Source organism: Amblyomma mixtum, chromosome 8 (genome assembly GCF_055824585.1).
Source record: "Amblyomma mixtum isolate Tamu chromosome 8, ASM5582458v1, whole genome shotgun sequence".
Classification (NCBI taxonomy): domain Eukaryota; kingdom Metazoa; phylum Arthropoda; class Arachnida; order Ixodida; family Ixodidae; genus Amblyomma; species Amblyomma mixtum.
This window is the reverse complement of record NC_143019.1, coordinates 23934051-23956422: the sequence shown is the minus strand read 5'-3', so window position 1 is coordinate 23956422 and position 22372 is coordinate 23934051. Positions and strand designations below refer to the sequence as shown.

Sequence of the window (22372 nt, the reverse complement as noted above, 5' to 3'; positions counted from 1 at the left end):
TTGTTGACATCTTTCTCGCCGAGAACAGTAGACCAGTCATGTAAGCTTATCTCATATTTGAACGCTTCGAGTGCCGTATCAGAGACAGGCTGGAAACAGAAGGCCTCATTATGAAATGCATATTTCCCGGTGTTACTGGAGTAGAACATAAAGATCGGACAGTGGTCGCTAATATCGGAAGTTATAGTGCCGGCGTCAGAAATACTGGTTTCCATATTTGTAATGAGAAGATCAAGGGCAGATGAGCAACTGGCAGTAATTCTTGTGGGACTCGTAATGACGTTTGAAAAACCAGATGACTGCAGCGTAGTTACAAGATCATATGTTCTGTTATTGTCTTCAAGGATATTGATGTTAAAGTCACCAGCACAAATAAGATGGAAGTTGTTTAGTGAAACATATTGCAGAAAAACATCGAAGAACTTCAAGAACTCGTTAATATTCCCATCAGGGGGCCGGTATAAAACAGATATCACTTCACCTCTGCTCCTCAAAGTCAGTATCTCATATTCATTCGTGATAAGGCTAAATTCTGGTATCACAGTGCACTGTGCACATTTTTTAGCATAAATTGCCACACCACCACCTCTCCTATTTTCTCTATTTATGAAATAATGATTGTAACCATCAAGGAGGAGTGGATTACAGTTTTCTTGATACCACGTCAGTTGGATTCCCTCTTGATCTCGTAGAGGGAAATTGGGTTAAAGATGATTGTTGTAGGATTCTTGACGTCTTGAAGATTCGTTTTGCTCAATCACATTGCAGGAGGACACTTCTGGAGAGGTTAAACTTTTTATAACAATTAAAAGCACAAAGGAAGATACAAGCAAGGAGAAAACATATTTACACTTGACTGGCTCGCAGTTCTAGGTGACGAAACCAGCCCTCGGTCCTGCCGAAGCAGCTGGTTTTAAAACCAATGTCCCCGCCCTCGGTGGGAGAATAACCAATCAAGTACTATACAAACATCCACCCAATAACTTATTGGGGAAAGGAAAATACCACAAATCGGCAGTTGGGGAAAGAATAACACAACCAATGAATGATTGGGGAAAGAAGGTAACTCATCGCGACACTGTACACATATGCACACTTTCCACCATCACGATTTCGGATAATTATGCTTTCCCGCTGCGAGCTTCGCGAACACTCGCTTTCCCAAGGTCCGGTTGCCGCCAAGTTCGAGGAACGCCATTTCAACTCATCAATTTCAACTCGTCGTCGCAACTCATGCCTGCAGCTAGCGTGACAATATGTCAAAGCATGCCGCTGCAGACATGGTACAAAGAGCCACGCACTGTGACGCGGGTCAGCCTCGCCGTACACACGTGTACGGATGCCGCCTAACGACTCAGTCCATGAGGGGAGTTTGACGTCTCCTGTAATCCCCCGCCATTCGGCGCCTCCCTTCTCCCACTGGGTTCACTGACCCCTTTCTGTGCGGTTGTGCGGAGGGCCTAAGAAAAAGGACTTAATGGGCATTCCCATAAAGCGACCGGATGCAGCAAACAACATACGGCACCGCGAACTTCACTACGTCTCTGATATCATTATGATATCAAAGCAAAATTGGAATTGACTTAGGAAGCATACTATCTGGTCGTGTTTGTTTGTAGCTGAGCGGGCGTTGAAATGCAAAACAGACTTATGCGAGGGGTCTTGAAGGTTAAGATGATTGGGAAAGACAAATTCAGTGTACTTCATGGTGATGGCTTACACGCAGTAACAAATGACTAGCATATTTTGTAGATATCTGCGTTATGCAGAATCTTAATGACAGGTGCACCTTCACACTTCCTTGCAAAAATTTGGCCATTGTACACCCAAACTGACTTCCATTCATGTTCGCGCTTCCTCTGTATTGCCGTTCCTAGAAGTCGTTTCAGCGACGGACACAAATGCTCATTGACATAAAATGGCTCTTTGCTTTCAATGCCGATGTCTTCGTTTGTCATACGCAGGCGTTTCGCTTTTGTTAATGCAGCATCTCGCTTTGACCGGGATTTAAACTGAACTAAAATGTTGTGCTTATCAGGGTTCCGAGTGGGCACACGATGACATGCCTCAATGCATTTCTTAACTTCTTCAATTTACATTGATTGAATAATTACTTGCATTCTTGATTGCATACTTAACCCTCTCCCCCGTAGTCTTACTCGGCAGGAGGAGGTATCAGTGCGCCGGATTCGGGCAGGGGCGGCCCTGACCCCATCTGTCCGTTATCGGTGGAGTGATAAATATCTGCCAGCAACTGACAGGTGCCCTCACTGCGGCGCTGCACCGGACATTTGTGATGTGCGGCACCTGTTGTGGACTTGCCCAGCGACGGCCCCTATTAGAAAACGGCTCGTCAGGGAGGTCGGCCTGTGGTGGAACCGCGACGGGGACTATGTGAAGTGGACTGGACAATCACTTCACCAGCAGCTTATGCGACTACCTCGCCGAAACTGGTCTACACTCCTTCTTTTAACCTTCTGTAACCTACATTCCACTCCCCCTTTTATCAACTTATGCCTCATGGCAGTCTTCTCGAATAAAAAAAATTAATCATAGTATAATCAAAGCATTAATCATAGCAGTACTCACCCACGGCGCAGAAACGTGGAGGCTAACGAAAAGGATTCTGCTTAACGGCAAAGCAGCGACATATGGAAAGAAAAATGATAGGTGTAATGTTAAGAGATCGGAAGCGGCCAGAGTGGGTGAGGGAACAAACACGGGTTAATGGCATCCTAGGCGAAATCAAGGGGAAGAAATGGGCTTGGGCAAGCGTAGCAGGGGGGGGGGGGGGGGGGGGGGGGCAGAAAGTTAGGTAGGCGGATGAGATTAAGAAGTTTGCGGGGATACGGTGGGCACAGCTGGCAAAGTATAGGGTCAATTAGAGAAACAAGGGAGAGGCATTTGCCCTGCAGTAGTCAGGCTGGTGTTGTTGTTGATGATGAGTTATTGAATTTTAGTATTAAACCTGTCACAGTTTATGGTTTGCGTTTCGTTAGTGTCCTGTACTTTTTTTCTAGCTGCCGTCGTGAACAGTGCTCAGCATTGAAAGAGCTGAATTGAAACCTGCTATTCCAATTAGCTGCCTTAATAAACAATACAGCGCACATTCTTCCTTCATGTGTAATCATTGTCCGTGACCCTCCTATTTTATGGAGATAAGGTCATCCGAGGCTGAGCTGGTGGTGCTAGACTAACTCGGTTCTGCACAACTGTCGAAACCTGCCTTTTAATACTATAGCAGGTGGGGATGTTCGGATTGATATGAAAGGACATAGTTCGGAACGGCCACATACGAGGGTCGGTCAAAGCCAGGGAGTTTAGCGAAAATTCGAGAAGGAAGGCCGCGATCGATTGGTGCCGAAATATTAGAGAGCGGTAGACCAAAGAAAGAAAATCATTGAGCTTGGTTGTGAAGAATCCCAGAAGAAGGCTTAGGAAGAGATGGCGAGCTATTGTGGAGCAAGATATAGGGGTGAAGAGGCCGGTTCCACAAATTCGTCAAAACTACACTTACAAGCCTTCAGAAATGAGCATCAGTTCTCCCTTCACCTCGCTAACACCGACAGCGTCAGTGTCGCAGGCAAGTGAACTGTCAGAGGCGAAAATGCTGGCGTTCGCTAGCACGAAGCAATTTCTAAAAGGAAAAATGGCACCTACTGGTCTTCAAAAACCGACGCTTTACTACCAGCCTTCCTTTCTGTATCCATTTCTTTGTCTCAATTGCAATGAAAAAAAAAGAAATAGAGATTTTAATATGGAAACTCGGTCAGGACCTTGAATTTCTTTCGGTGTATGCGTATTTTTACTATATGCGTTTATAGAACTTTTACCAAGTTAAGTAAGGCAATGGAGGCTTGTATCGCAAGCCCCGGATGGTTGGATGGATGGACGGATGGTTGGATGGATGGACGGATGGTTGGATGGACGGACGGATGGTTGGATGGACGGACGGATGGTTGGATGGACGGACGGATGGTTGGACGGACGGACGGACGGACGGATGGATGGATGGATGGATGGATGGACGGACGGACGGACGGACGGACGGACGGACGGACGGACGGACGGACGGACGGACGGACGGACGGACGGATGAAAGCTATAGCAGCGTACCTTGTGAAACGGGATGGCGGTAGCTGCCACCTTGCTCGGCTTCCCCCCCCCCCATATTTCTTCAAGAAATCTGTCAAATTTAATGGTATTTTCTAAATGCGTAAAATTCGCCATTTTTGTTTAATTACAATTTTCAATCCTGAACTTGTATCCTTACGTCAGCTTCTGAGCCATGAATCTTCCAGTCGCTTTTTGCTAACTTCTACCGTAGATTGATGCACAGGACCTTCGTTACGTCTGAACCCTAGGGCCTCAGAGAGAGTGACTGGGCCTACATCGACATCTGGGTCGCTACTTCCTCATTCTAGCGCAAGATTTTCAATCGTTCTTACAAATTTACCACACTCTGCACATATACCATTTTCTTGGATAAATTTCTTTTTGTAGCTACGCTTTCTAAATACACCCTAATCTACCCTAGCTTCAAAAAGTAGGGCGCTCTCTCCTGAGTTTCTTCCTGGTGTGCCTTTTCCACTTTCTATTCAGTTCTACAGTGCGCTACATTTCTCTTGAATGAATCTAGTTTTTACCTTGTGCACTTTTTAACCTGTTGTTTAAAGCTCATCATTTATCCGTCCTACTGCTTCCTGCATACTAACTAGTTAGACTTCCTGCATACTAACTAGTTAGACTTCCTGCATACTAACTAGTTAGGCTTCCTGCATGCTAACTAGTTAGTTTCCTAGTCCTTTTCTGCCACTTGGAGTCAGCGCTCCTTTTGTACAAGTATTTATACACCTTAGAGGCAATTTCCTCAGGCGTTCTTCATTTAATAATTCTTCTGAGGTTTCCGCGCTTCAATCGATGCCAAGCCCATGCCCCCCTGTACTGCCTCGTTGGTGTTCATTTTTTTTTTTCTGTGGGCAGCTAGTGCTAATCTGCCGACATCTCTCTGATTTATTTCAAGCTCCGACTGAACTTTTAACTGCCCTTAGGCACAAAAGCCCCTTCCCAAAAGTAAGCCCTGGCGCCGTATTTTCTTTCCAAATACCAAATGAAATCAAATTTTATAAATTATTTCCACATAAGAATAGGTACATGAGAAGGCTTCGGGAAAAAGCTGCCCTTTGGCTTTACTGTTATTCGTTATTCATACTTGTTGTAGCCGTATAATGCTTCATGCTTCATTATAGCGGCATCTCTTCGCCCTTTTGTCCTAATAGCCTGTTCATGCATTTCCATGAATTTCTGGCCTTAATTTACCCAAATCCATTGATATTTGTATTCTGCCAGTATGAGTATATCATGGCGTTGTGTTGTAAGCACCTGATCAGTGAAACCATTGAAATCACCAGACCTGACTTAGCTGCGCTGAAGGTGAAGCCTACAGCGTCTCCTTCGTCCCCACAAAAATTAACCAGAGTCTATAAATCTTCCAGGCGGTTAGCTAACAGTACAATATATATCGTCCGCATATATTAAACCGGGGAGCCGCTGCTCCATGGCCGTTCCGACTAATCTGCACGACAGATCATAACATAGATTACACTCTTGTAGCTAGCCTCTCATATAAATCATGAACAGCAGCGGTGATAGAGGACAACCGTGCCTTAATCCTGTGTGTACCTTGACAGTTGTCCTACTTCTTAATCCATTCCATCAAATTTCAACTTCATTATCTCGGTATATTTCCACACACAATTCCTTCTTTACATTGTCGTACGCACCGTTTACGTCCAGGAAGGCTAAATACAGAAGGTTGTTTTCCGCCCGAGCTATTTCTGAGCATAAGGTAAGCACGAAAAAACCATCATGCAAGTGCCTACCGCTTCTGAACCCGGGGCTGGCACGCAGTGGTTTGGCAGAGGTACACTTCGTAACAATACGTCATGAGAACAAAGTTTTCGCTCCACCAAAATTTTGCAAAAGGTCTACTTGCACAATGTAATTTCAATGAATGAAGAAAAAAAAAACGTTTCTAAGGTCTCACCGAGATTTGAACTCGGATCGCTGGATTCAGAGTCCAGAGTGCTAACCATTACACCATGAGACCGTAAAGAAACTCTTCCGACGCCGGGAATCGAACCCGGGCCTCCTGGGTGAGAGCCAGATATCCTAGCCACTAGACCACGCCGGAACTGGTGGCGCCATCACCCCAGACACGAACTGCATCCCATATCAGAGCGTGACCTTCAGAGAACAGACCTGGAAGGACAAAAAATGTGCGCCTCGCCCGGACGGTTATTTATGACCGACTTTCTTTAACTTAATCCCTCTCTCAAGCCAAAATACTTCATTGTTTTAGCATGCAGTTCTTTGTTTTCCCGCTAGATGGCGCAACAAGCTCCCGTTCTTAGCCTGCGAAAGATAGCCCGCGAAATTTAACCAGTACAGCACTAGGTTCGCTGCACCGTGGTTCGCTGTGACGCTACTAACCGAAAGGTGCAGAGTCCTGTCAAATATTTTGACTTCGTTTTTCCTGCACGGAAGGCGCTTAGGTGCGCAGTTGACGAATGTTTGTGGGTGCGCTGTGAAACTTGGGGGTTGGGGGCGGCGACTGAACGCGACCACACGTTTAAGCGTTCCAGAAAATGATAACGTAACCCAAATTAAGGTGGAAGTGCGGTCAGGAACATATTTGAAGGTCGTAGATGTGGATAGAGGGGTGGATTCACTGTTGGGCAACCAAATGTCGCACAAACTGGAAGACATACGAAGACGCAAGATGGTGGCAGCTCTATAAGCGCTTTATTCTGAGCTCCAGTACGTTGAGATAGCTGGCTCACTCGGTTTTAAGTGCTGTACACCGTTTTCCGGCCGCAAATCCTTGTTTTCTCATTGTTTCAGCAACCCACGGGTAAGCATTTACTTGCAATGCCTTCTTCTCTGAGAAGAACGCTCTGAAAGCTACAGACCAACGGGCAATATGTTGGGACCGGTCAGTGTGCACAGAACCAAGACGCATGCACGGAGATTTGCTGGGCATGCGCAATTGCTACTGTACCCCCCACATGCTACGCCATACAGGATTCACGCCTTGCTCGAAAGAGGAAGGCAGAACCCGACGCCCAGGTCAGGCAACACTTTTTTTTTTTTTTTTTCAAGAGTGGTATGCAGACAGACACGGCATTGAAGTTTCAGGTACGCACTCATGTATTCGTGATAAATTCATGCATAACGTTTTTTTATTTTGGTTTTGCCCAGAACAAGGTTCAGCGCTGGATATATTTTTTCATTGCACAAGCGAAGCGATCGAAAATGGCGAGCGAAATCCATTCTACGCAGAATTGTATAAGCTCCGGCTTTTCTTCGAGGGCTTCACTGCAGGGGGCCATTTAGTCTATATCGCCGCTTGAGCCGGTCAGTGAATCGACATCCTGCGCAGAACCGACCGAACGCAGTCAGAATGAGGGACACCAAGGCAACGTTACACCTCTATATATCGCGCTACGAACATCACACGAAAAGCATCGTTAATTAATGGGTTGCCGTGCATGGATTAAGCGGATGCATCACTAAACGCGGATCGGATACGATACCGAAATTGTCGAAGTATGTCCAGTGGCATCCACGGTGGAAGACCCGTAGTGGCATCGCTGCCTCTGGTCAAAATTCAGTTTTCACGTGGCCTCCGAGATTACCTCGGCGGTGCATGCAGCCTGCTCAAATAAAGTAAAAACACAAGTAACACTTGGAGCGACAGCAAAAAGCTGCGAGTTCTCAGCATAACAAGCGTTTGGGCTGTTATGGGTCACAAGAGGGGGGCATGTGACCTTACGGGGAAATATTGAACGCTGATAGGCTAGAGAGAAAGTTTCTGACAATGAAAAGGTTAGTCGCGTGATGCTGTGATACTGCAGGATCCTCAATTACTGACGCCAATGAAGCCGGAAACCCGGAAAAGCTGGTTTGATACATGATCGCTTGAAGACAAAAGCGTGAGCTGTTTGCAGCTGCGTGTTGCCTGGTGGCAGTGCTATAGATGCCGGACCGGTCTGGACGACAGTCAGCGTGGGGGATTCTCCTCCTAAATAAATTGCTATTAATATTGTAAGCGGTGATTTGTGATCTGGCCGCACCTGTGTCATGCGATCGAGTGCATGCTAATCGTAGTAGGCAATGCCTTCATCAGAACTCTAAGGTCACTCCCGAATAAAAATGGCAGCAAGCTGTAGTGCCTCAGGAAACAGACTGAAACGTATGGTACCCGACACGGCTTACGTACCAAACATCAATGACGTGACAGTAAATAGCTACCTTGTCACATAATGTGTGTAGTTAAGCTCATTAATTTCTTTGCATTCCGCTTATAACTCTACACAGCTAGCTAATCGATCATTTAGCCGATTAAGTCTATCAATGGACGAGGCCAGAGCCTCTAATCGAAGCCTAGCCCTTATAATGTTTGAAAACTGCTGACCACCGACAGATTGGGTGCGAAATAGGCAAGTTGTAGCATTTGGGACCGCTCAGAGGGCAAAGCGCATCAACGATATTTTTTTCTGTACTCACTTCAAGGAGGCTCTTGAAAGAAATCACCTCGTCCGGGGTCATCTTGGTCGGACGAAATAACGCTAGGACCAAAGCCACCTGCGTAAAAATATTGAGACCGGAGTCAAACAGCTCTCACACAGATGCATCAGCGAAACAAGCGTGTGAATTTAAATTTCCGCCTGTACGTGCTACGCGTTGAACTGTATACGCAGCGGCTTTTCACCATTAAAGAACCCCCTTCCAGCTAATGGAGTCCACCGATTCTCGTGACCCTGCTAGTGTGACAAAACAGAGAGTGGTAGATGAAAGAGGAGAATCCCTCACTTCTGTAGTCGGGGATAGATCCCTTCTCTGCACTGTCCCTCCGCTCACTGCATTTTCACGCTAGCAGGTTCATGAGAATCGGCCGACGCCATTGGCTGGAATGGGGTCCTTTGACGGGGAAAAGTCGCGGCGTTCTTCAGTTGTATCCGACTATAGTGACTACTGGAACCAATTTTTCCTTCAGGGTACTGATAACTTGGTATTCAAGATTTGAGTACCTGGAAGATGCACTCCACCCCATCTTAGCTAGTTCACTCTCGTGGTCCTGATAAGCGGTCACTCTAGTCGGAAACAACACAAGAACGAAACGGTTTTTCCCCGACAAAGAACCCCTTTCCAGCCAATGGCGTCCGCCAATCCTCCCCAATGGTAATTGAAACTTCCCTGGACGTCCCATGGACATCCAAAACGTCCACAGGACATCCATGAGGGCTTATTGCGCACTGGCTCGTGACCCTGCTAGCGTGACAGTGCAGGGAGCGGCGCAAATATTCAGGGAGGTGACTATCCCCTTTCTAGCAGCTACGTCAGCCAAGGAGAGCTTGGCTCATGTAGGCTGCATGGCCGTACTTGTTCGTGGTTCTTTCTCCCCACACCAAGGCAATCCTCAGTGCAGGTCAGCTCACCTGCAATGCCAGCACCGCCGCCGCCACGCAGAAGACAATCATGGTGCGTTTGTGGCTGCCCAGGCGTTGCAGGGTCGGACGGCTGGGGCACTGGTTCCGCTCCGAGGATTCGACCAGCGCCTGCTGGGAACCTCCCACCACTGCTTCCAGCTTCATTGCGGCACCGGCACTGGTTAAGGCGTGCTTGCGTTTACAAGGGTTCGGAATGGGTTTCGCTGGTCCCTAGCTGGACGCGGTACGGGCTTCTTCTGTGGGTTGGTGGTGATGATGATGATGCCCTCAGGCTTAATGACACATACCCACGGCCGGGGGTTGGCCTGGCTGCATAGCGGATACAAACGCACTCATGTGCAAGCAGTGGAGTATTTGGATAATTTTGGGGCTTAAAGCTAGAATTTGTACAAAATAAAAAATGCGGAAAAGAAAAAGTAGTGAATTCACATTCCAGTAGAGGAATCTACCAGATTATATTATAGAATAATGAGTATAATCGCACACTGGTTTCAGCGCATATCCGTTGGCGCTGGCCACGAAGGAGAGGAGAATCGGAATAGATAGAGGCAGCCCTAGTCTAGCGAGGGAGATTTCCAAGTAAATTCTACGGAGAGCAACGAACCGCTGGCAGAAGAGGAAAAAGTGATCTATGAGCTCAATTTCACCACATCCTTCCGGTATGCGCCAACTCTTCATCTATTCAGATTGTCTTCGATGACATATTTTCAAAACATGCAAAGTTAATGCCTTTTCATTTCCTCAGCGGTTTATTGCAGGATTACCTGCTGTGCTTTAAATCTCATGTGCTCATAGCGACAGACGCCTCACAGTGTGAAGAAAAGGCCGGTGTTGGCATTTTCTCCACCTCCCTTGACTGGTCAGAGTCACTCCACCTTCCCGATTACACCCCTATTTATTTGGCCGAATTTCTAGCAGTAGTCTTGGCGTTGCGCAAATTAAACAGCTCCTTGTCTTCTGTCATAATTATGACGGATTCATTATCGTTGTGTTCCTCTCTCACCGCGCCTACAACATCTCAGGCCCTTCGCTTACTCAAATGCTTGGTTCCACCCCACGTGTGTTCATTACGGTTGGTCTGGGTGCCTGGGCACAGAGGAATCCATTTGAATGAGGTTGCCGATACCCTGGCGAAGGCATCTCTTCAAGGCCCAGCCGTATCTGTGCTTCCACCCAGCGCATATATTACGGCGGCCAGGTTTCGCAGGTATCTGCTCATGAAAGAATTCGCAGCATCAGCTCTCACTTCCATGAAAGAATTCGCAGCATCAGCTCTCACTTCCTCTCCCGAATTCCGGCATCTCCTTTACCCGTGGTGCAGTAAAGGATGGCGATCACGCAAGCTTGAGGTTCCCTTCACGCGACTACGTTGTCGCGTGCCTCACTTAAACTTCTACCTTTGCAGATCCGGTCTGGCGGCCTCCCCATTCTGCCCGTTCTGCGGAGAACATGAAACGATAGATCATTTCTTGTTGACCTGCCGCCGTTTCTCCTCTTTACGGAGCCGCCTGCTGGAGCATCCGTTACGACAGCTTGGTCTAAGTCTGTCAGCTGGGGTTGCTCTGTCTCTTGGGGCTTCTTCCCTTGGGCACAGCAACTGGAATGTGCTCTCCGCCATGCAAAACTTCCTTACAGACACTAAATGGCTGCCGTCTTAAGCTCTGCTCTTTCTCATGATCAATATTTCTCTGGAACGAAAGCTTTCCGAAACATGGAATATTTAGCTCCGTTCTCTATTTCAGTCACCGATCTCACAGTATTTGTTTAGCTTATTTCAATTACTCATCTGAGTTTCTTTCATTTATTTCCTAATTGCTATCATTATAATTATTATTTTATTTTTCCCCATCATTATTTTCTTGTTTAACATTTTGTGCACCTATCAGTTGCCGCCTGTGTCTTGGCCAATCCCCCGCAGTGGGTACGCGCCATTATCTAGAAGACAACAACAACAACAACTCACAAATGTCTTCTTTTGCTTCTTTCACGCCTCTGAAATATAAGCGATAATTGTGGCGTTAATATAGCAATGCTTTTCGAAATCCGTTAAACTTTTTGCGTGCTGTGGCTGGGTTTGAGGCACGGTGAACAGTAAAAGCCCGAATTCAATTTTATTATTAGCGATGCAAATGAAGACGCAGCTCTCGTGTGCTTTTGTTCACCGTTGTCGCTGAAGAGACTAAAAATTGCTGGCGGTTTAGCATTGCTGAGCACGAAATGTTGCGCGAAAGCGCAGTTTTTTTTTTTTTTTTTTGCAGGTGGACATCACCGCCGCGTATCCGAAAGCGCGACTGAGACGTCCACTGGTCGACCCAGGGAGTCAGTTGTTGTTTTTCTTCATTAAAGGGCTTCGCTCTCTCTTTGTTGTTGTTAGCCTTTCAAAAGATCGCACATACCCACACTGGGGGAATCGGCATAGAATCGGAAGGCAGAGGTTGCTATTCACCTGTACATAATAAAGGCAAAAGAAAAGCTCGCGGAAGAGCTACACTGAAAAGGAATAAGAGTTTGGATGAAAAAATAGAGAGCGGGAAAAAAAGAAAGAATTGATTAAGTCAAAATGTAATAAAAGGTTGAAAAGAAACTATTGCAACATTTAGCGACGCAGTTGATGAAATTCCAGCAAGAAATTTTGAACACCGGCACAAACAGACCTGTGGCTGAACCCAAGCGTGGTGGCACCAAATGATAGCAAGAGCGGACTGCTCAAACTAAGGCCAAGATGCTGTAAGGGCAACTCCAGCATTCTTCTTCTCAAAGAGATGAAGCGTCGACAATGGAGCCAAATATGATCGACAGATTGAGGCTCACGGTAAAATGCGCAGAAGGCAGAGAGCGCCAAACCGGACCTGTGTAGATAGAAATTCAGAGGAGTGATACGGCAGCGCAGCCTCGTCAGAGATACTTCAAGCTACCGAGGTCGACAAACTTTCCTTCTCCAGCAATATCTCAGATGTTGATAATCCACCGACGTTAAAGGTGATGTGTCTTGCGCACTTACTAACGCTCGTCGCCGTGACCTAGATGCTGTTATATACGCTGTAGCCGGGATGATAGGCAACACAGGGCCCCCTAGGGATGCCTTTGCGTGGTTATCAGTGATCTCATTTACGATCATACTGCTGTTATTGGGCACCCGAACAAGGATCTAATGCGCAGGAAGCAGGGATAAGAATGTGCTTAAAGTAGGGGAGTCAATGTGCGATGCGAGGGAGGAACACAAAGATAAAGAATCGGTAATGACTGCCTCTGCGGAAATACAGGTAGAAGGGTCTGGCTTGCGTAGAGCTAGTGCTACTGCCAGAAACTCAGCTTGGAAAACAGGGGTGAAATCGGGAAGGTGTAGTGAAAGGGACCAGTGTAAAGGTGGACAGAATGTTCTCACACCTGCCTTTTCGTTGCATTATGAGGCGTCGGTTGCTATTGTAATGTTTGTGGGTAACGTCCTTAAATGATCTTCTAATAGTCCATTTAGAATATGTGGTGGTAAAAGTTATGCATTTGGGGGGTGGGGGGGGGGGGGGGATGTCGAAAACAACGTGGACAGAGGACGCACGGCTTAGCGTAGGAAGGACGTTATAAAATTGCACGTTGAAAGGCTGAAGTAGTCTTAGCGTAAACACAACAAATGGGGTATGAAAACGAGTCAAGTGGGCACCAAAAAAGGTCGTCGGCTGGCAACAGAAAATGCTTTGCGAACGGAGCAAATGTGATTTACAGCTAGAAAGTTAAGTCTAGATAAGAGAGGGGGAACGCGGGCTTTGAGGTACAGCGTCTTCAAGAATCTACGCAGACGGCTTATGCTCTAGTGCCACGTTTCTGCAGCAGTGTTGTCAACGCCAACGCGTATTGCTCTAGTGCCTTGTTGCTGCCACAGTGTTGTCCAAGCCAAAGCATGCAACGCACATCTCTCTGTCACTACCTCCACATAGTTCCAAGCGCGAATATTAGTTTGGTATTAGTCATCATCATCATCATCATCATCAGCCTGACTACGCCCACTGCAGGGCAAAGGCCTCTCCCATGTCTCTCCATTAACCCTGTCCTTTGTACTAGTATTAGTTGATAAAGAAGACAATGTGCAAAGCACAGCGCGAGAGTGTGTTGCAGTTTAATACGAGTTGTGCTCGGCTGCGGCCAATTTAGACGTCATACCAAGCGATACAGTTGGGATGTTTCTGTTGTTGCCGCAACAGGCATAGCAAAGCGTGGATATAATGGCTGCTTCATCGTTTTAACTCACTACAGTGCTGAGGCCAGCGCTCCTCCAGAGCCGGACTGAAAGCGAATGTAGAAGCAGCGATTATCAGTTTTTTCATGCCTCACGTGACCTATAACCACACTTTGAAGTCACAATCCTCGTTCAGCTGTTGAAACTGAAACAGCATGAGAAAGAAATTCTATTACAAAATATTTAGCGGTGGTAGGAGAATGCCACATGGTAAACCCAGCATAATAATGCCTTACGCTTCATTACAAACAAGAGAACACCCACCCAAAAGCACGGCCGGATCAAGAAAAATTCATTGCTGACAACATGTCGACGCAGTGCGTGGCCGTGGAAAGGAATACGAGGAATGCGGAAAGCATCATGTATACCTCTCGGCCACTACCATTCACACCCTATCTCGAAAGCTGGTGTCAACTGTATGTAGGTCAAGTTTTAACATAAGTTTCCCTCTTCTTCTAAAAAGTTAATGGTGGACTGACGCTGCTCCCTCGCGCTAACCCCTTTTGTGAGTTGGGCTTTGTCAATAGACCTCTCCCGGTCTACATTATGCATCAGATCTCGTAAGTGTTTCTGGTCCGATCGGCAAAGCATGCCCAGAACCGACAGGGCTATATATAATTGGGAGAAGATAGGCTTCGAGGCGTCTCTAATCGGGAGAATAAAGAGGACGGCGGACCGCTCGTCACAAGCTAGCTTAGCCGGTTCAGAAGGCAAAGTGGACGGCTTTGCTCGTCAATCAACGACCTTATGACGTCAAATTGTTGACACCAAGCAGAGGTGTAAGTAGAGGTCTGCTTCGCCTGAAAAGGAATCAGCTTGCGCGCGTTTATTGCAGGTACAGCTTTGCCCAATGCGCAATAATGCCGTCGTGCACCGAGTGTGTCTGCTGCCTCGAAGATTCGCAGGCCTGGCTGAAAGTCCTGGAAAAGCCACACGAGCGTTACTGAAAACGTCGAATTTCTTACTGCCTCACGCCGTTCATACCTGAGGTCGATTAGAGGAAGCTTCAGCATTACCATCCGAGGCGCGTCTCCAAGACCTCAGAGAACTGAAAGCATGGTATTTTAATGATAAAATTTTGAAAGGAAGACAACACGTAATTTTGATTATATGTTCTGCATTATTACTCAGTCGATACAGATACACTGCCTCCCGGCAATCTGCGTGGTAGCCGTATAGCGTCGACTGGGGTCCAGCAACCACGTTGTTCTGTACAGCTGTGTGGTTTCAAAAGATTAGAAAAATTTTCCGTCCGTGCAGTACACGTGGTTTAAGTGGTTCTAGGTAAATACAGTAAAGAACACAGCGCATGTCTTTGTTCATTTGAAACGGCAGGTATTTTGCAACACGCCGTGACCTAATTGCCCGACCTAGGCGCGCAGAGATGAGCCAGCCCCCTGAACTGAGCCACGAACCTCAAAGAGAAAAATATATATGTATTCTTTAACACAGATTTTTTTCCGGCATAATCTTTTGCTTAACAGCGCTTAATTCTCTAGAGGTGCACGCTTGTTTGGCATCCAGCTGTTTTTATTGATTTACCTCGCGTTAATGGCACCTGTTCCAAAATCCTATGCACAGGCAGGAATACCTTTCGACGGGGGAGAAAAATGAGAAGGAAAAGGCGAAGGCAGGTCATTTTTTTTGTCAAGACAAAAACCATGTTGCCCGCACAGCAGAGCGCACATGTGCTGTTGGCACGCGTCCCGCTCAAAAAGGCCGATTTGATAATGCAAGAATTTTTTCTTCTTGGTCTCCATGTGAATATGCCTCCTTCCTTCCAGATGTCCGAACTCACGAGCCCCACCGGTGGGAGCACCTGCCACCGCGCAAAGCAGTGGCGCAAGCTTCACCTCTGCATCACTGCACAAGGAGTTGTGTGAGGACTTCCAGGGATGTATGAATTTTATTTATTTTTTATAGACCGTTTACAGCGCGCAGTTCTTCCGTTTGAGACCAGATGGCGCCACAGGTGCGCTCGGAACACGGCGTCATTACTTGCCTCGTAAGTCGCCGGCGTGTATGCCTCGACGCTGCAGTGGTAATGTGGAAAGAGCAAATACATGCTCTGTTGTGGATTGCAAGAATTGCGACAAACAGTTAAAGGTGCGGGATGCGATCGTTTGCGAGCTTCACGGAACCGAACTGCACAAGTACGTACTCCCCTGCTCGCGCCCGTTGGACATCCACCCTTTCTGAACGGGCGAATATAGAAAGGTCTCGATCTTGGAAAATCTGCGAGGGTAAGTGCGCAACATAGCCGCATGAACAAGCTGTCCCGCCACCGAAACGTCACAAAAAAAAAAAAAAACGACTTACGCTCCTATACCGCTACTGCATAGCCGTGCGAGCGGACAACGCTTACGGTCAGTTCGTGTATTACACACCGCCTTGGTGCTACTGTTGAACTTCGCTCCAAGTAGCGCGGTTTTCGTAAACCGCAGTCGGAATAAAGCATTTGTGTTACGGCTGCTGTGCTCTGCGGTTGTCACTTCCTCGCGATCCATGCGAGACAGTCACTAGAAGTGACTCCGGCTGATTGCTTACAACCAACGAGACCTCGAGCATTTTCATGTCCGCATATCGAGCATGGAGCGCACCACAATTTTATACTATGTGAGGCTGAACCTCTTGTAGTGAACGCTCTGCCATGCGCGCGTTATAACGATTATATCGCGGAATCCTTGTAAACGATTGCATGCAAGCTTATGAAGGCTGCTTGATGCATGGTACTGCTTACATGATTGGGTAACATTTGTTTATTTATTTATTTTTGTCGCCTTCCTTTGTTTAGCAAACCAACAGAAAATGTTTTAGGCTTCCTAAGCATCTTTAACAGGTTGTAAACAAATAAGTACGATGTGCATGTGAGCGTTTTAGAGCAGTGTCTGCATGCATGTACACAATACAACGACCTGCGCAGCCGCAGGGTCATTCAACCTTGCTGTTTTAGATAATAATAAAAAATATTAAGCAAAGCCTTCAGCGGCATTCAGGCGATCCACCCGTTGCCTCGAACAGGCGGAGAGCTCAGCAGCTCTTCGCGACATAAAGCCCGATCAGGTTTCACGCCTAAAGTGATCATATAAGGGTTCTCACATGTCCTTCGAAGCTTCGGACCAACCACAGTGTCGTCTTCCCACTCCTTTACCACCTGATCAGCCGAAACACTGCCTGTCGGAACCGAAACATCAGACGCAGCAGCCGTCGCGACGAGGCGCGCGCCGAGCGGTTAGGGGGCGAGTAATGGCGGCGTGATCACGTGATCAAAGATGGCAGCCCCCATGATACGCCGCTGTAAAGCGTCTATACTGCCAACTGCCTCTTGGCAGTCAAAGCAGGAGTGGAAACATTGTTCTTGAACAATTGCTAAGTTGAGTTTAACAGCGGCACAGAAAGAAAACATGCTATTTACAATCAGCCACGAAGGAATGAGTACAATAAAAAAATAGAAAAAAGAAAGAAGTACACTTTGAAAGGCGGACGGCAAAGCAAGCAGCGTTGTAAAGAAATACTTGCTGCATCATAGATAAGATGACACGGCCGTAACAAAAGATTCAACAGAGGGCATGTCAGCAACCTCATAGGGTAAGGCGTTCCACTCGGCTGTGGTTCGAGGAAAGAATGATGAACGGTAGGTGTTAGTTTTAACCTGCGGCATTACAATTGTTTTGCTGTGCTTGCCTCTCATTTTCCTGGATTCGTTGAAGTGCATGTAAGTATGAAGATTTATTTTGACATTGTGGTTGACAATATTGTACATCATTTGCAGGCGGTGTAGTTTACGGCGCATTTCTAGCGACGAGAGCCCAGCTCGTGTTCTCAGGTCTGAGACAGAGATACTTCTATGGTAAGCGTTAAAAATGAATCGAAGTGCATTTTTTCGCGCCCCGTCAATGTGTTTGATATTTTTCTTAGTATGAGGGTCCCAAACAGTGTCAACTTAATCAAGAATTGGCCTAACGAGTGTCGTGAATGCATCAAGTTTTTTCGCACTAGTGCAGTGCCTCATGCGGTGCTTTAATAACCACAGCTTTTTTAGTGACGCCGTCACAACATATTGAACTTGTGCGTTCCACGTTAATTTGGAGTCAATTATAACACCCAGATATTTGAAGTTGTCAACCCGCTTGACATCTGCATTGTTAATTTTGTAAGTATATATTAACGTTTTTTTTTCCTTTGACCATCATATGGGGACATTTAGATACATTTAGGTTTATACGCCAGGATTGACACCAGCTGTTAATTGCAGAGAGGTAATCACATAGCACAGTTTGATCTTGCACAGATTCGATGACCTGGTACACGATGCAGTCATCGGCGAAGAACCGGCATTGTACAGAGGAATCCAAAGACAGGTCATTTAAATAGATCAGAAAAAGAAGAGGTCCAAGGACAGAACCTTGTGGTACTCCGGATAATACAGGGGCAGAAGAAGATTGCGAGTTTTCAGTGCAGACATACTATTGTCGATTGGATAAGTAACAATCAAGCCAGTTCAAAATTTGTTCATTTTGTAATACACTTTTTAGCTTAAACAATAACCTTTTGTGACAGACTCGGTCAAACACCTTCTCGATGTCGAGGAACAGTATATCAATTTGCCCACCCCGATCCAAAGCTGCCATGAGATCATTAGTAGTGAGTGACTAATTCTGCACATATGGGCATTAACCAATTCAAGCTGTCTCACCCTACCCTTAAGGCGGAGCAAAAGAGTGCCCTCCGTTTTTTTTTTTATCTCCCGTGCTCTTACGGTTGAAACAGACGACCAGAAGGCGTGCTTTCCTTGGCGTGAATGATTTGCAAAGCAGTATTCTAAGGAGAAGTGGCAGAGACAGGAAGAAGCGAAAAAGCGATAACGTGCACAAGAGAAGACAGAACAGCGTGAAGAACGTCTTGCAAAGCGTCGTGCTAAGGATGCAGCTCGGCGACAACTTTCTACCTCGCAGAGTGGTTCCGCAATGCTACAAGGCGAAGGCAACGCGCCGAAGAATCACCAGAGGAACGCGCGCACCATTGCTGACGAATTTCACCCGGATAACCAGTGCTAAACCACTGCCAATTTTTTTTATCGTTCATGCCCTTTTTAAGCTCTCAGCTAGGCTTTGGGTTAGCAGTCGCCAACTAGGTAAGCAGATCGGCCATGGCGACCTCCATGGCCTTCTTGGAAGCCCGGGACTTCCTGGCAGATCCGTTGTTCCTCCTGCGGCCCTCCCAGTTCTCCGAGTCCTTGTCTTTGTGGCTGAGGCTCGCAAGAGCGCAACCGCCTTCTTGACCTCTTTAAGCTCTCACCTGGTACTGGGCTTCTTCGATTAACCGCGCTCGGGCAGCCCGCTGGCAGCCCGCAAGTTCGTCTCTGACAGGAAAACGCATCATGGTCACGTGGGCTGGCAGCCACCGGAACCAGCATGGCGGCAATCACGGCGGCAAGCAAGTCGCGGATCACGGAGGACAGATGCTCTCTCTAGCTTCGCGTTCTGCGTCTCATTGCTACGCACGCGTACGGTAGAAATAGGCTGCTTGGTATCGAAAACAACGACTTGCAGTTATTGAGGGCTGCGTGCCGCAGACTGCAGAACATGCAGTTGATCAAGCTCGCACTCGTATACATCGGCAACGACAACGCGAGCGTGTGCCTTCGGTGTGTAAGCTTCAAGAAATCATGCGATGAGCAATCGCAATCTAACGTGTTTCAGTCGACACCACATAGAACGGAAAAACTGCCCGTGCGTTGTTTATCAAACGACAAGCCGTACTCTCGGATTATTGCGTGTTTGCTTACTACGCAGTATGTATATATGACTGGTATGACCGCCGACGATCGACCCAGCTGGTGGACTCTGCTGTGGTCGTTGCGATTTCTACGAACCTGCTTCCTGTAAGCTGTAAGCAGAAAAGAATCGGGATACGTTCGTTCAACTGTAGTCTGTCGGCCGCCGGCTTTTGCTGCGGGCAAGGAACTCATAATTGGATTCTGGTGTGGGCTAGTTGGTTCATTCTTAATAAACAGATTCACAACAGCGCTACGGAACGAGGACAGAAGGAACACGAAAAACACAGGACAGCGCCCGTCCTGTGTTTTTCGTGTTCCTTCTGTCCTTGTTCCGTAGCGCTGTTGTGAATGCATAATCTCGGCAAAATTTGCGCATATCAGCTTGTTGAACGTCCACCTAGGACAAGCGGGTGCACTGCATAAATTTAGCTGCGTATCGTTTCTGTAATAATACAGCTTTATAGCAGAGAACTGGCACTGAAATGAAAGGCGCTACAATAAAGCCCTGCGTGTCGGCGCCTCACGTTCCGCGTGTGTTTGCATGACGATCAGCGCTAGAGTTCATTTTTATCTAATTTTTTTTAATGAGCCAAACGCAAGGAGGTGCATGCCTGCGGTACTTCTCAGATATTTTGAGCATATGTGGCAGAAGGCCCGAGCATGAAGCTGTACAACAGTTGGTGACGACAGAATCAGGTCTTGGTCGGCGCGACAATTCTGTGTGGCCATATGCCCGAAGAGATGTCTCGAGCAATGTGCTCGTGAGGGCTTTTAATAAAGGACATGTTTCAGTCAAGCGTTTTTCAAAGCATATCCACTTTTACACTGCGCCAAACGCAATGAAGACCATATATACGCTCCCGTATCGCGCTCAACCAACACTTCGTAAAACACAGCCAGCACATGCATATATGCGCGCGTCTGAACGCGTACTCGGAACTGGAATCCGGCTGCTCTCGTGAAAGGCCTCGAACACCATCGCAATATCCGCCGGGCGCACGAAATTAACAGCCGAAATATTTTGTGAATCAGAAGTATGCGATCGTAATATGAAGCGAGCAATTGTGCTTTCGTGGTGGTGAGACGATCGAAATATGATCGCGCATACGCACGCAAAACATATCAATAAACAGCGAGAACTACCGCAAAAGGTGTCATTGCAGACGACACAGTCGATATGCACCGTGGCCTAGTCGAAACAAGCGCCTGCATCGCGCAAAACATCGCATGAAGAACCGCGGTCCTTCTAGTCCTTATAAAAATGGCCGCGCGAGCTTCCCGCTACCGTACACCTCTCTGTCGTCTGCTAGCTGCCCGAGCGCTGCCAGCACAAAATCGTCCTGGCGAGTCTGGCCGCCGGCTGGCAGCCCGAAACCGCCCAGCCCACCGTGGCCCAGCCAGAGAAAAACGAACGCGTTCCGGGCAGCCACCGGAAGTGGGCGGAGCAACCCGAGAAAATCGAGCGCGCTCGGGCAGCCCGCAAGCAACCCGCGGGCTGCCAGAGGCGGATAATCGAAGAAGCCCACTGTTTTTACTCCAGCCAGTACCGTTTCGGCCGCAGTAGAAAGAAAAGAATTTCAGATATCACTTGTCTTTTTTATTTCTGTAGCGAAAGGTACATTCGCCACGAACTTGCGATTTCGCTGTGGCGGTGCTCCGAGGAGGCACAGAGACCGACCTTGAGCCGTTGCCTAGCAACCGGAACAGCTGGCGGACGCCGCGCGCTCGCCGCGCCATCTAGCAATACGTCACACCGCGCGCCTCACCGCTGTTTGGTATGACGTCACACCGCTTGCCTCGTCGTTGCGCTCGCGTCCGCTCGCTTCGCCAGAGTTGTCACATGACTGTTTTCGCTACGTACATCCTGGAATAGCCGAGCTAGGCCACTGCCAATTTTTTCTTGTGAGCCACGCAATATGTCGGCGCATGTGGTGGACCTGAGACGACAATGAAATGAAGGAAGGATAAAAAAAGAGGATGGTGCTTGATTTCAGCGAAAAGAAGAAAATAGGATGACAAGAGTGGTCGACATTTTTTGAAAAAAATGGGTTTGCACAGAGAAGGGTACAAAACTTTCCTAAAAGCACAGGAACAAGTCTATGATGAGGTGCAAGTTCTCTAAACTTAAGCATTCCAAGTATTACGAATGAGAACAAAAAAGGAAAATCGATGGAGGTAAACATGAAGCATGACACTGCCACGAACACGTGGGCGTACAAAAAACTAAAACATACGCCTAAAAATATTCAATATCCCTTCTTCAAAAGGGGTCTAAAAACAGCAGTTCGCGGCCACGAGGCATTGAAGAAAGTCATTAAGGAACCCCAAAAAAGGCGCGCATAGTGTGGGGAACAGCAAAAATATAAAAAAGTTCAGCGGAAAGACCGAACAAGTTGATTATACTCCAGAAAAGATTAGTACTGCGCGAATGGGACAGGACAGGAGAACGAGAAACACAGGCGACAGACGTCGTTCTCCTGTCCTGTCCCATTCGCGCAGTACTAATCTTTTCTGCAATGAACCAAATAGCCCGCAAGAACGTTCCACTTCGTCACATTTGATTATACTTCGCACGTGACTGTAGCCGCTGTGCGCCGAGGACGGAACACGTTCGTACATTTGTAGTATTCGCATTGGCATGTCACCGAGAAAAATGACGGAACGAAACAACCGATGAAAGCTGAAACATCATCTGTTGTCGTACGGCTCCGCACTGAGACATGGCTCAGGTAATCTGTAGTTGAATGCACATTTCATACGCTTAGCAAGGAAACAGACAAGAAGAGAAGATACCGAACACAGCAGGCATGTATGCATAGGCGCCGCAGATGTGTTAGTTTAGCTCAAGCA

At 47.3% G+C, this 22372-nt stretch overlaps 2 non-coding genes across 2 annotated transcripts; both read right to left on the bottom strand.

Moving 5' to 3' along the window:
- Nucleotides 1-6037: 6037 nt before the first annotated feature.
- On the bottom strand, nt 6038-6109 carry TRNAQ-CUG (transfer RNA glutamine (anticodon CUG)). The gene has a single exon. It is a non-coding gene; the product is annotated as a tRNA-Gln (tRNA).
- Nucleotides 6110-6121: 12 nt separating this feature from the next.
- Nucleotides 6122-6193, bottom strand: TRNAE-CUC (transfer RNA glutamic acid (anticodon CUC)). Its single transcript has one exon. It is a non-coding gene; the product is annotated as a tRNA-Glu (tRNA).
- Nucleotides 6194-22372: the final 16179 nt, after the last annotated feature.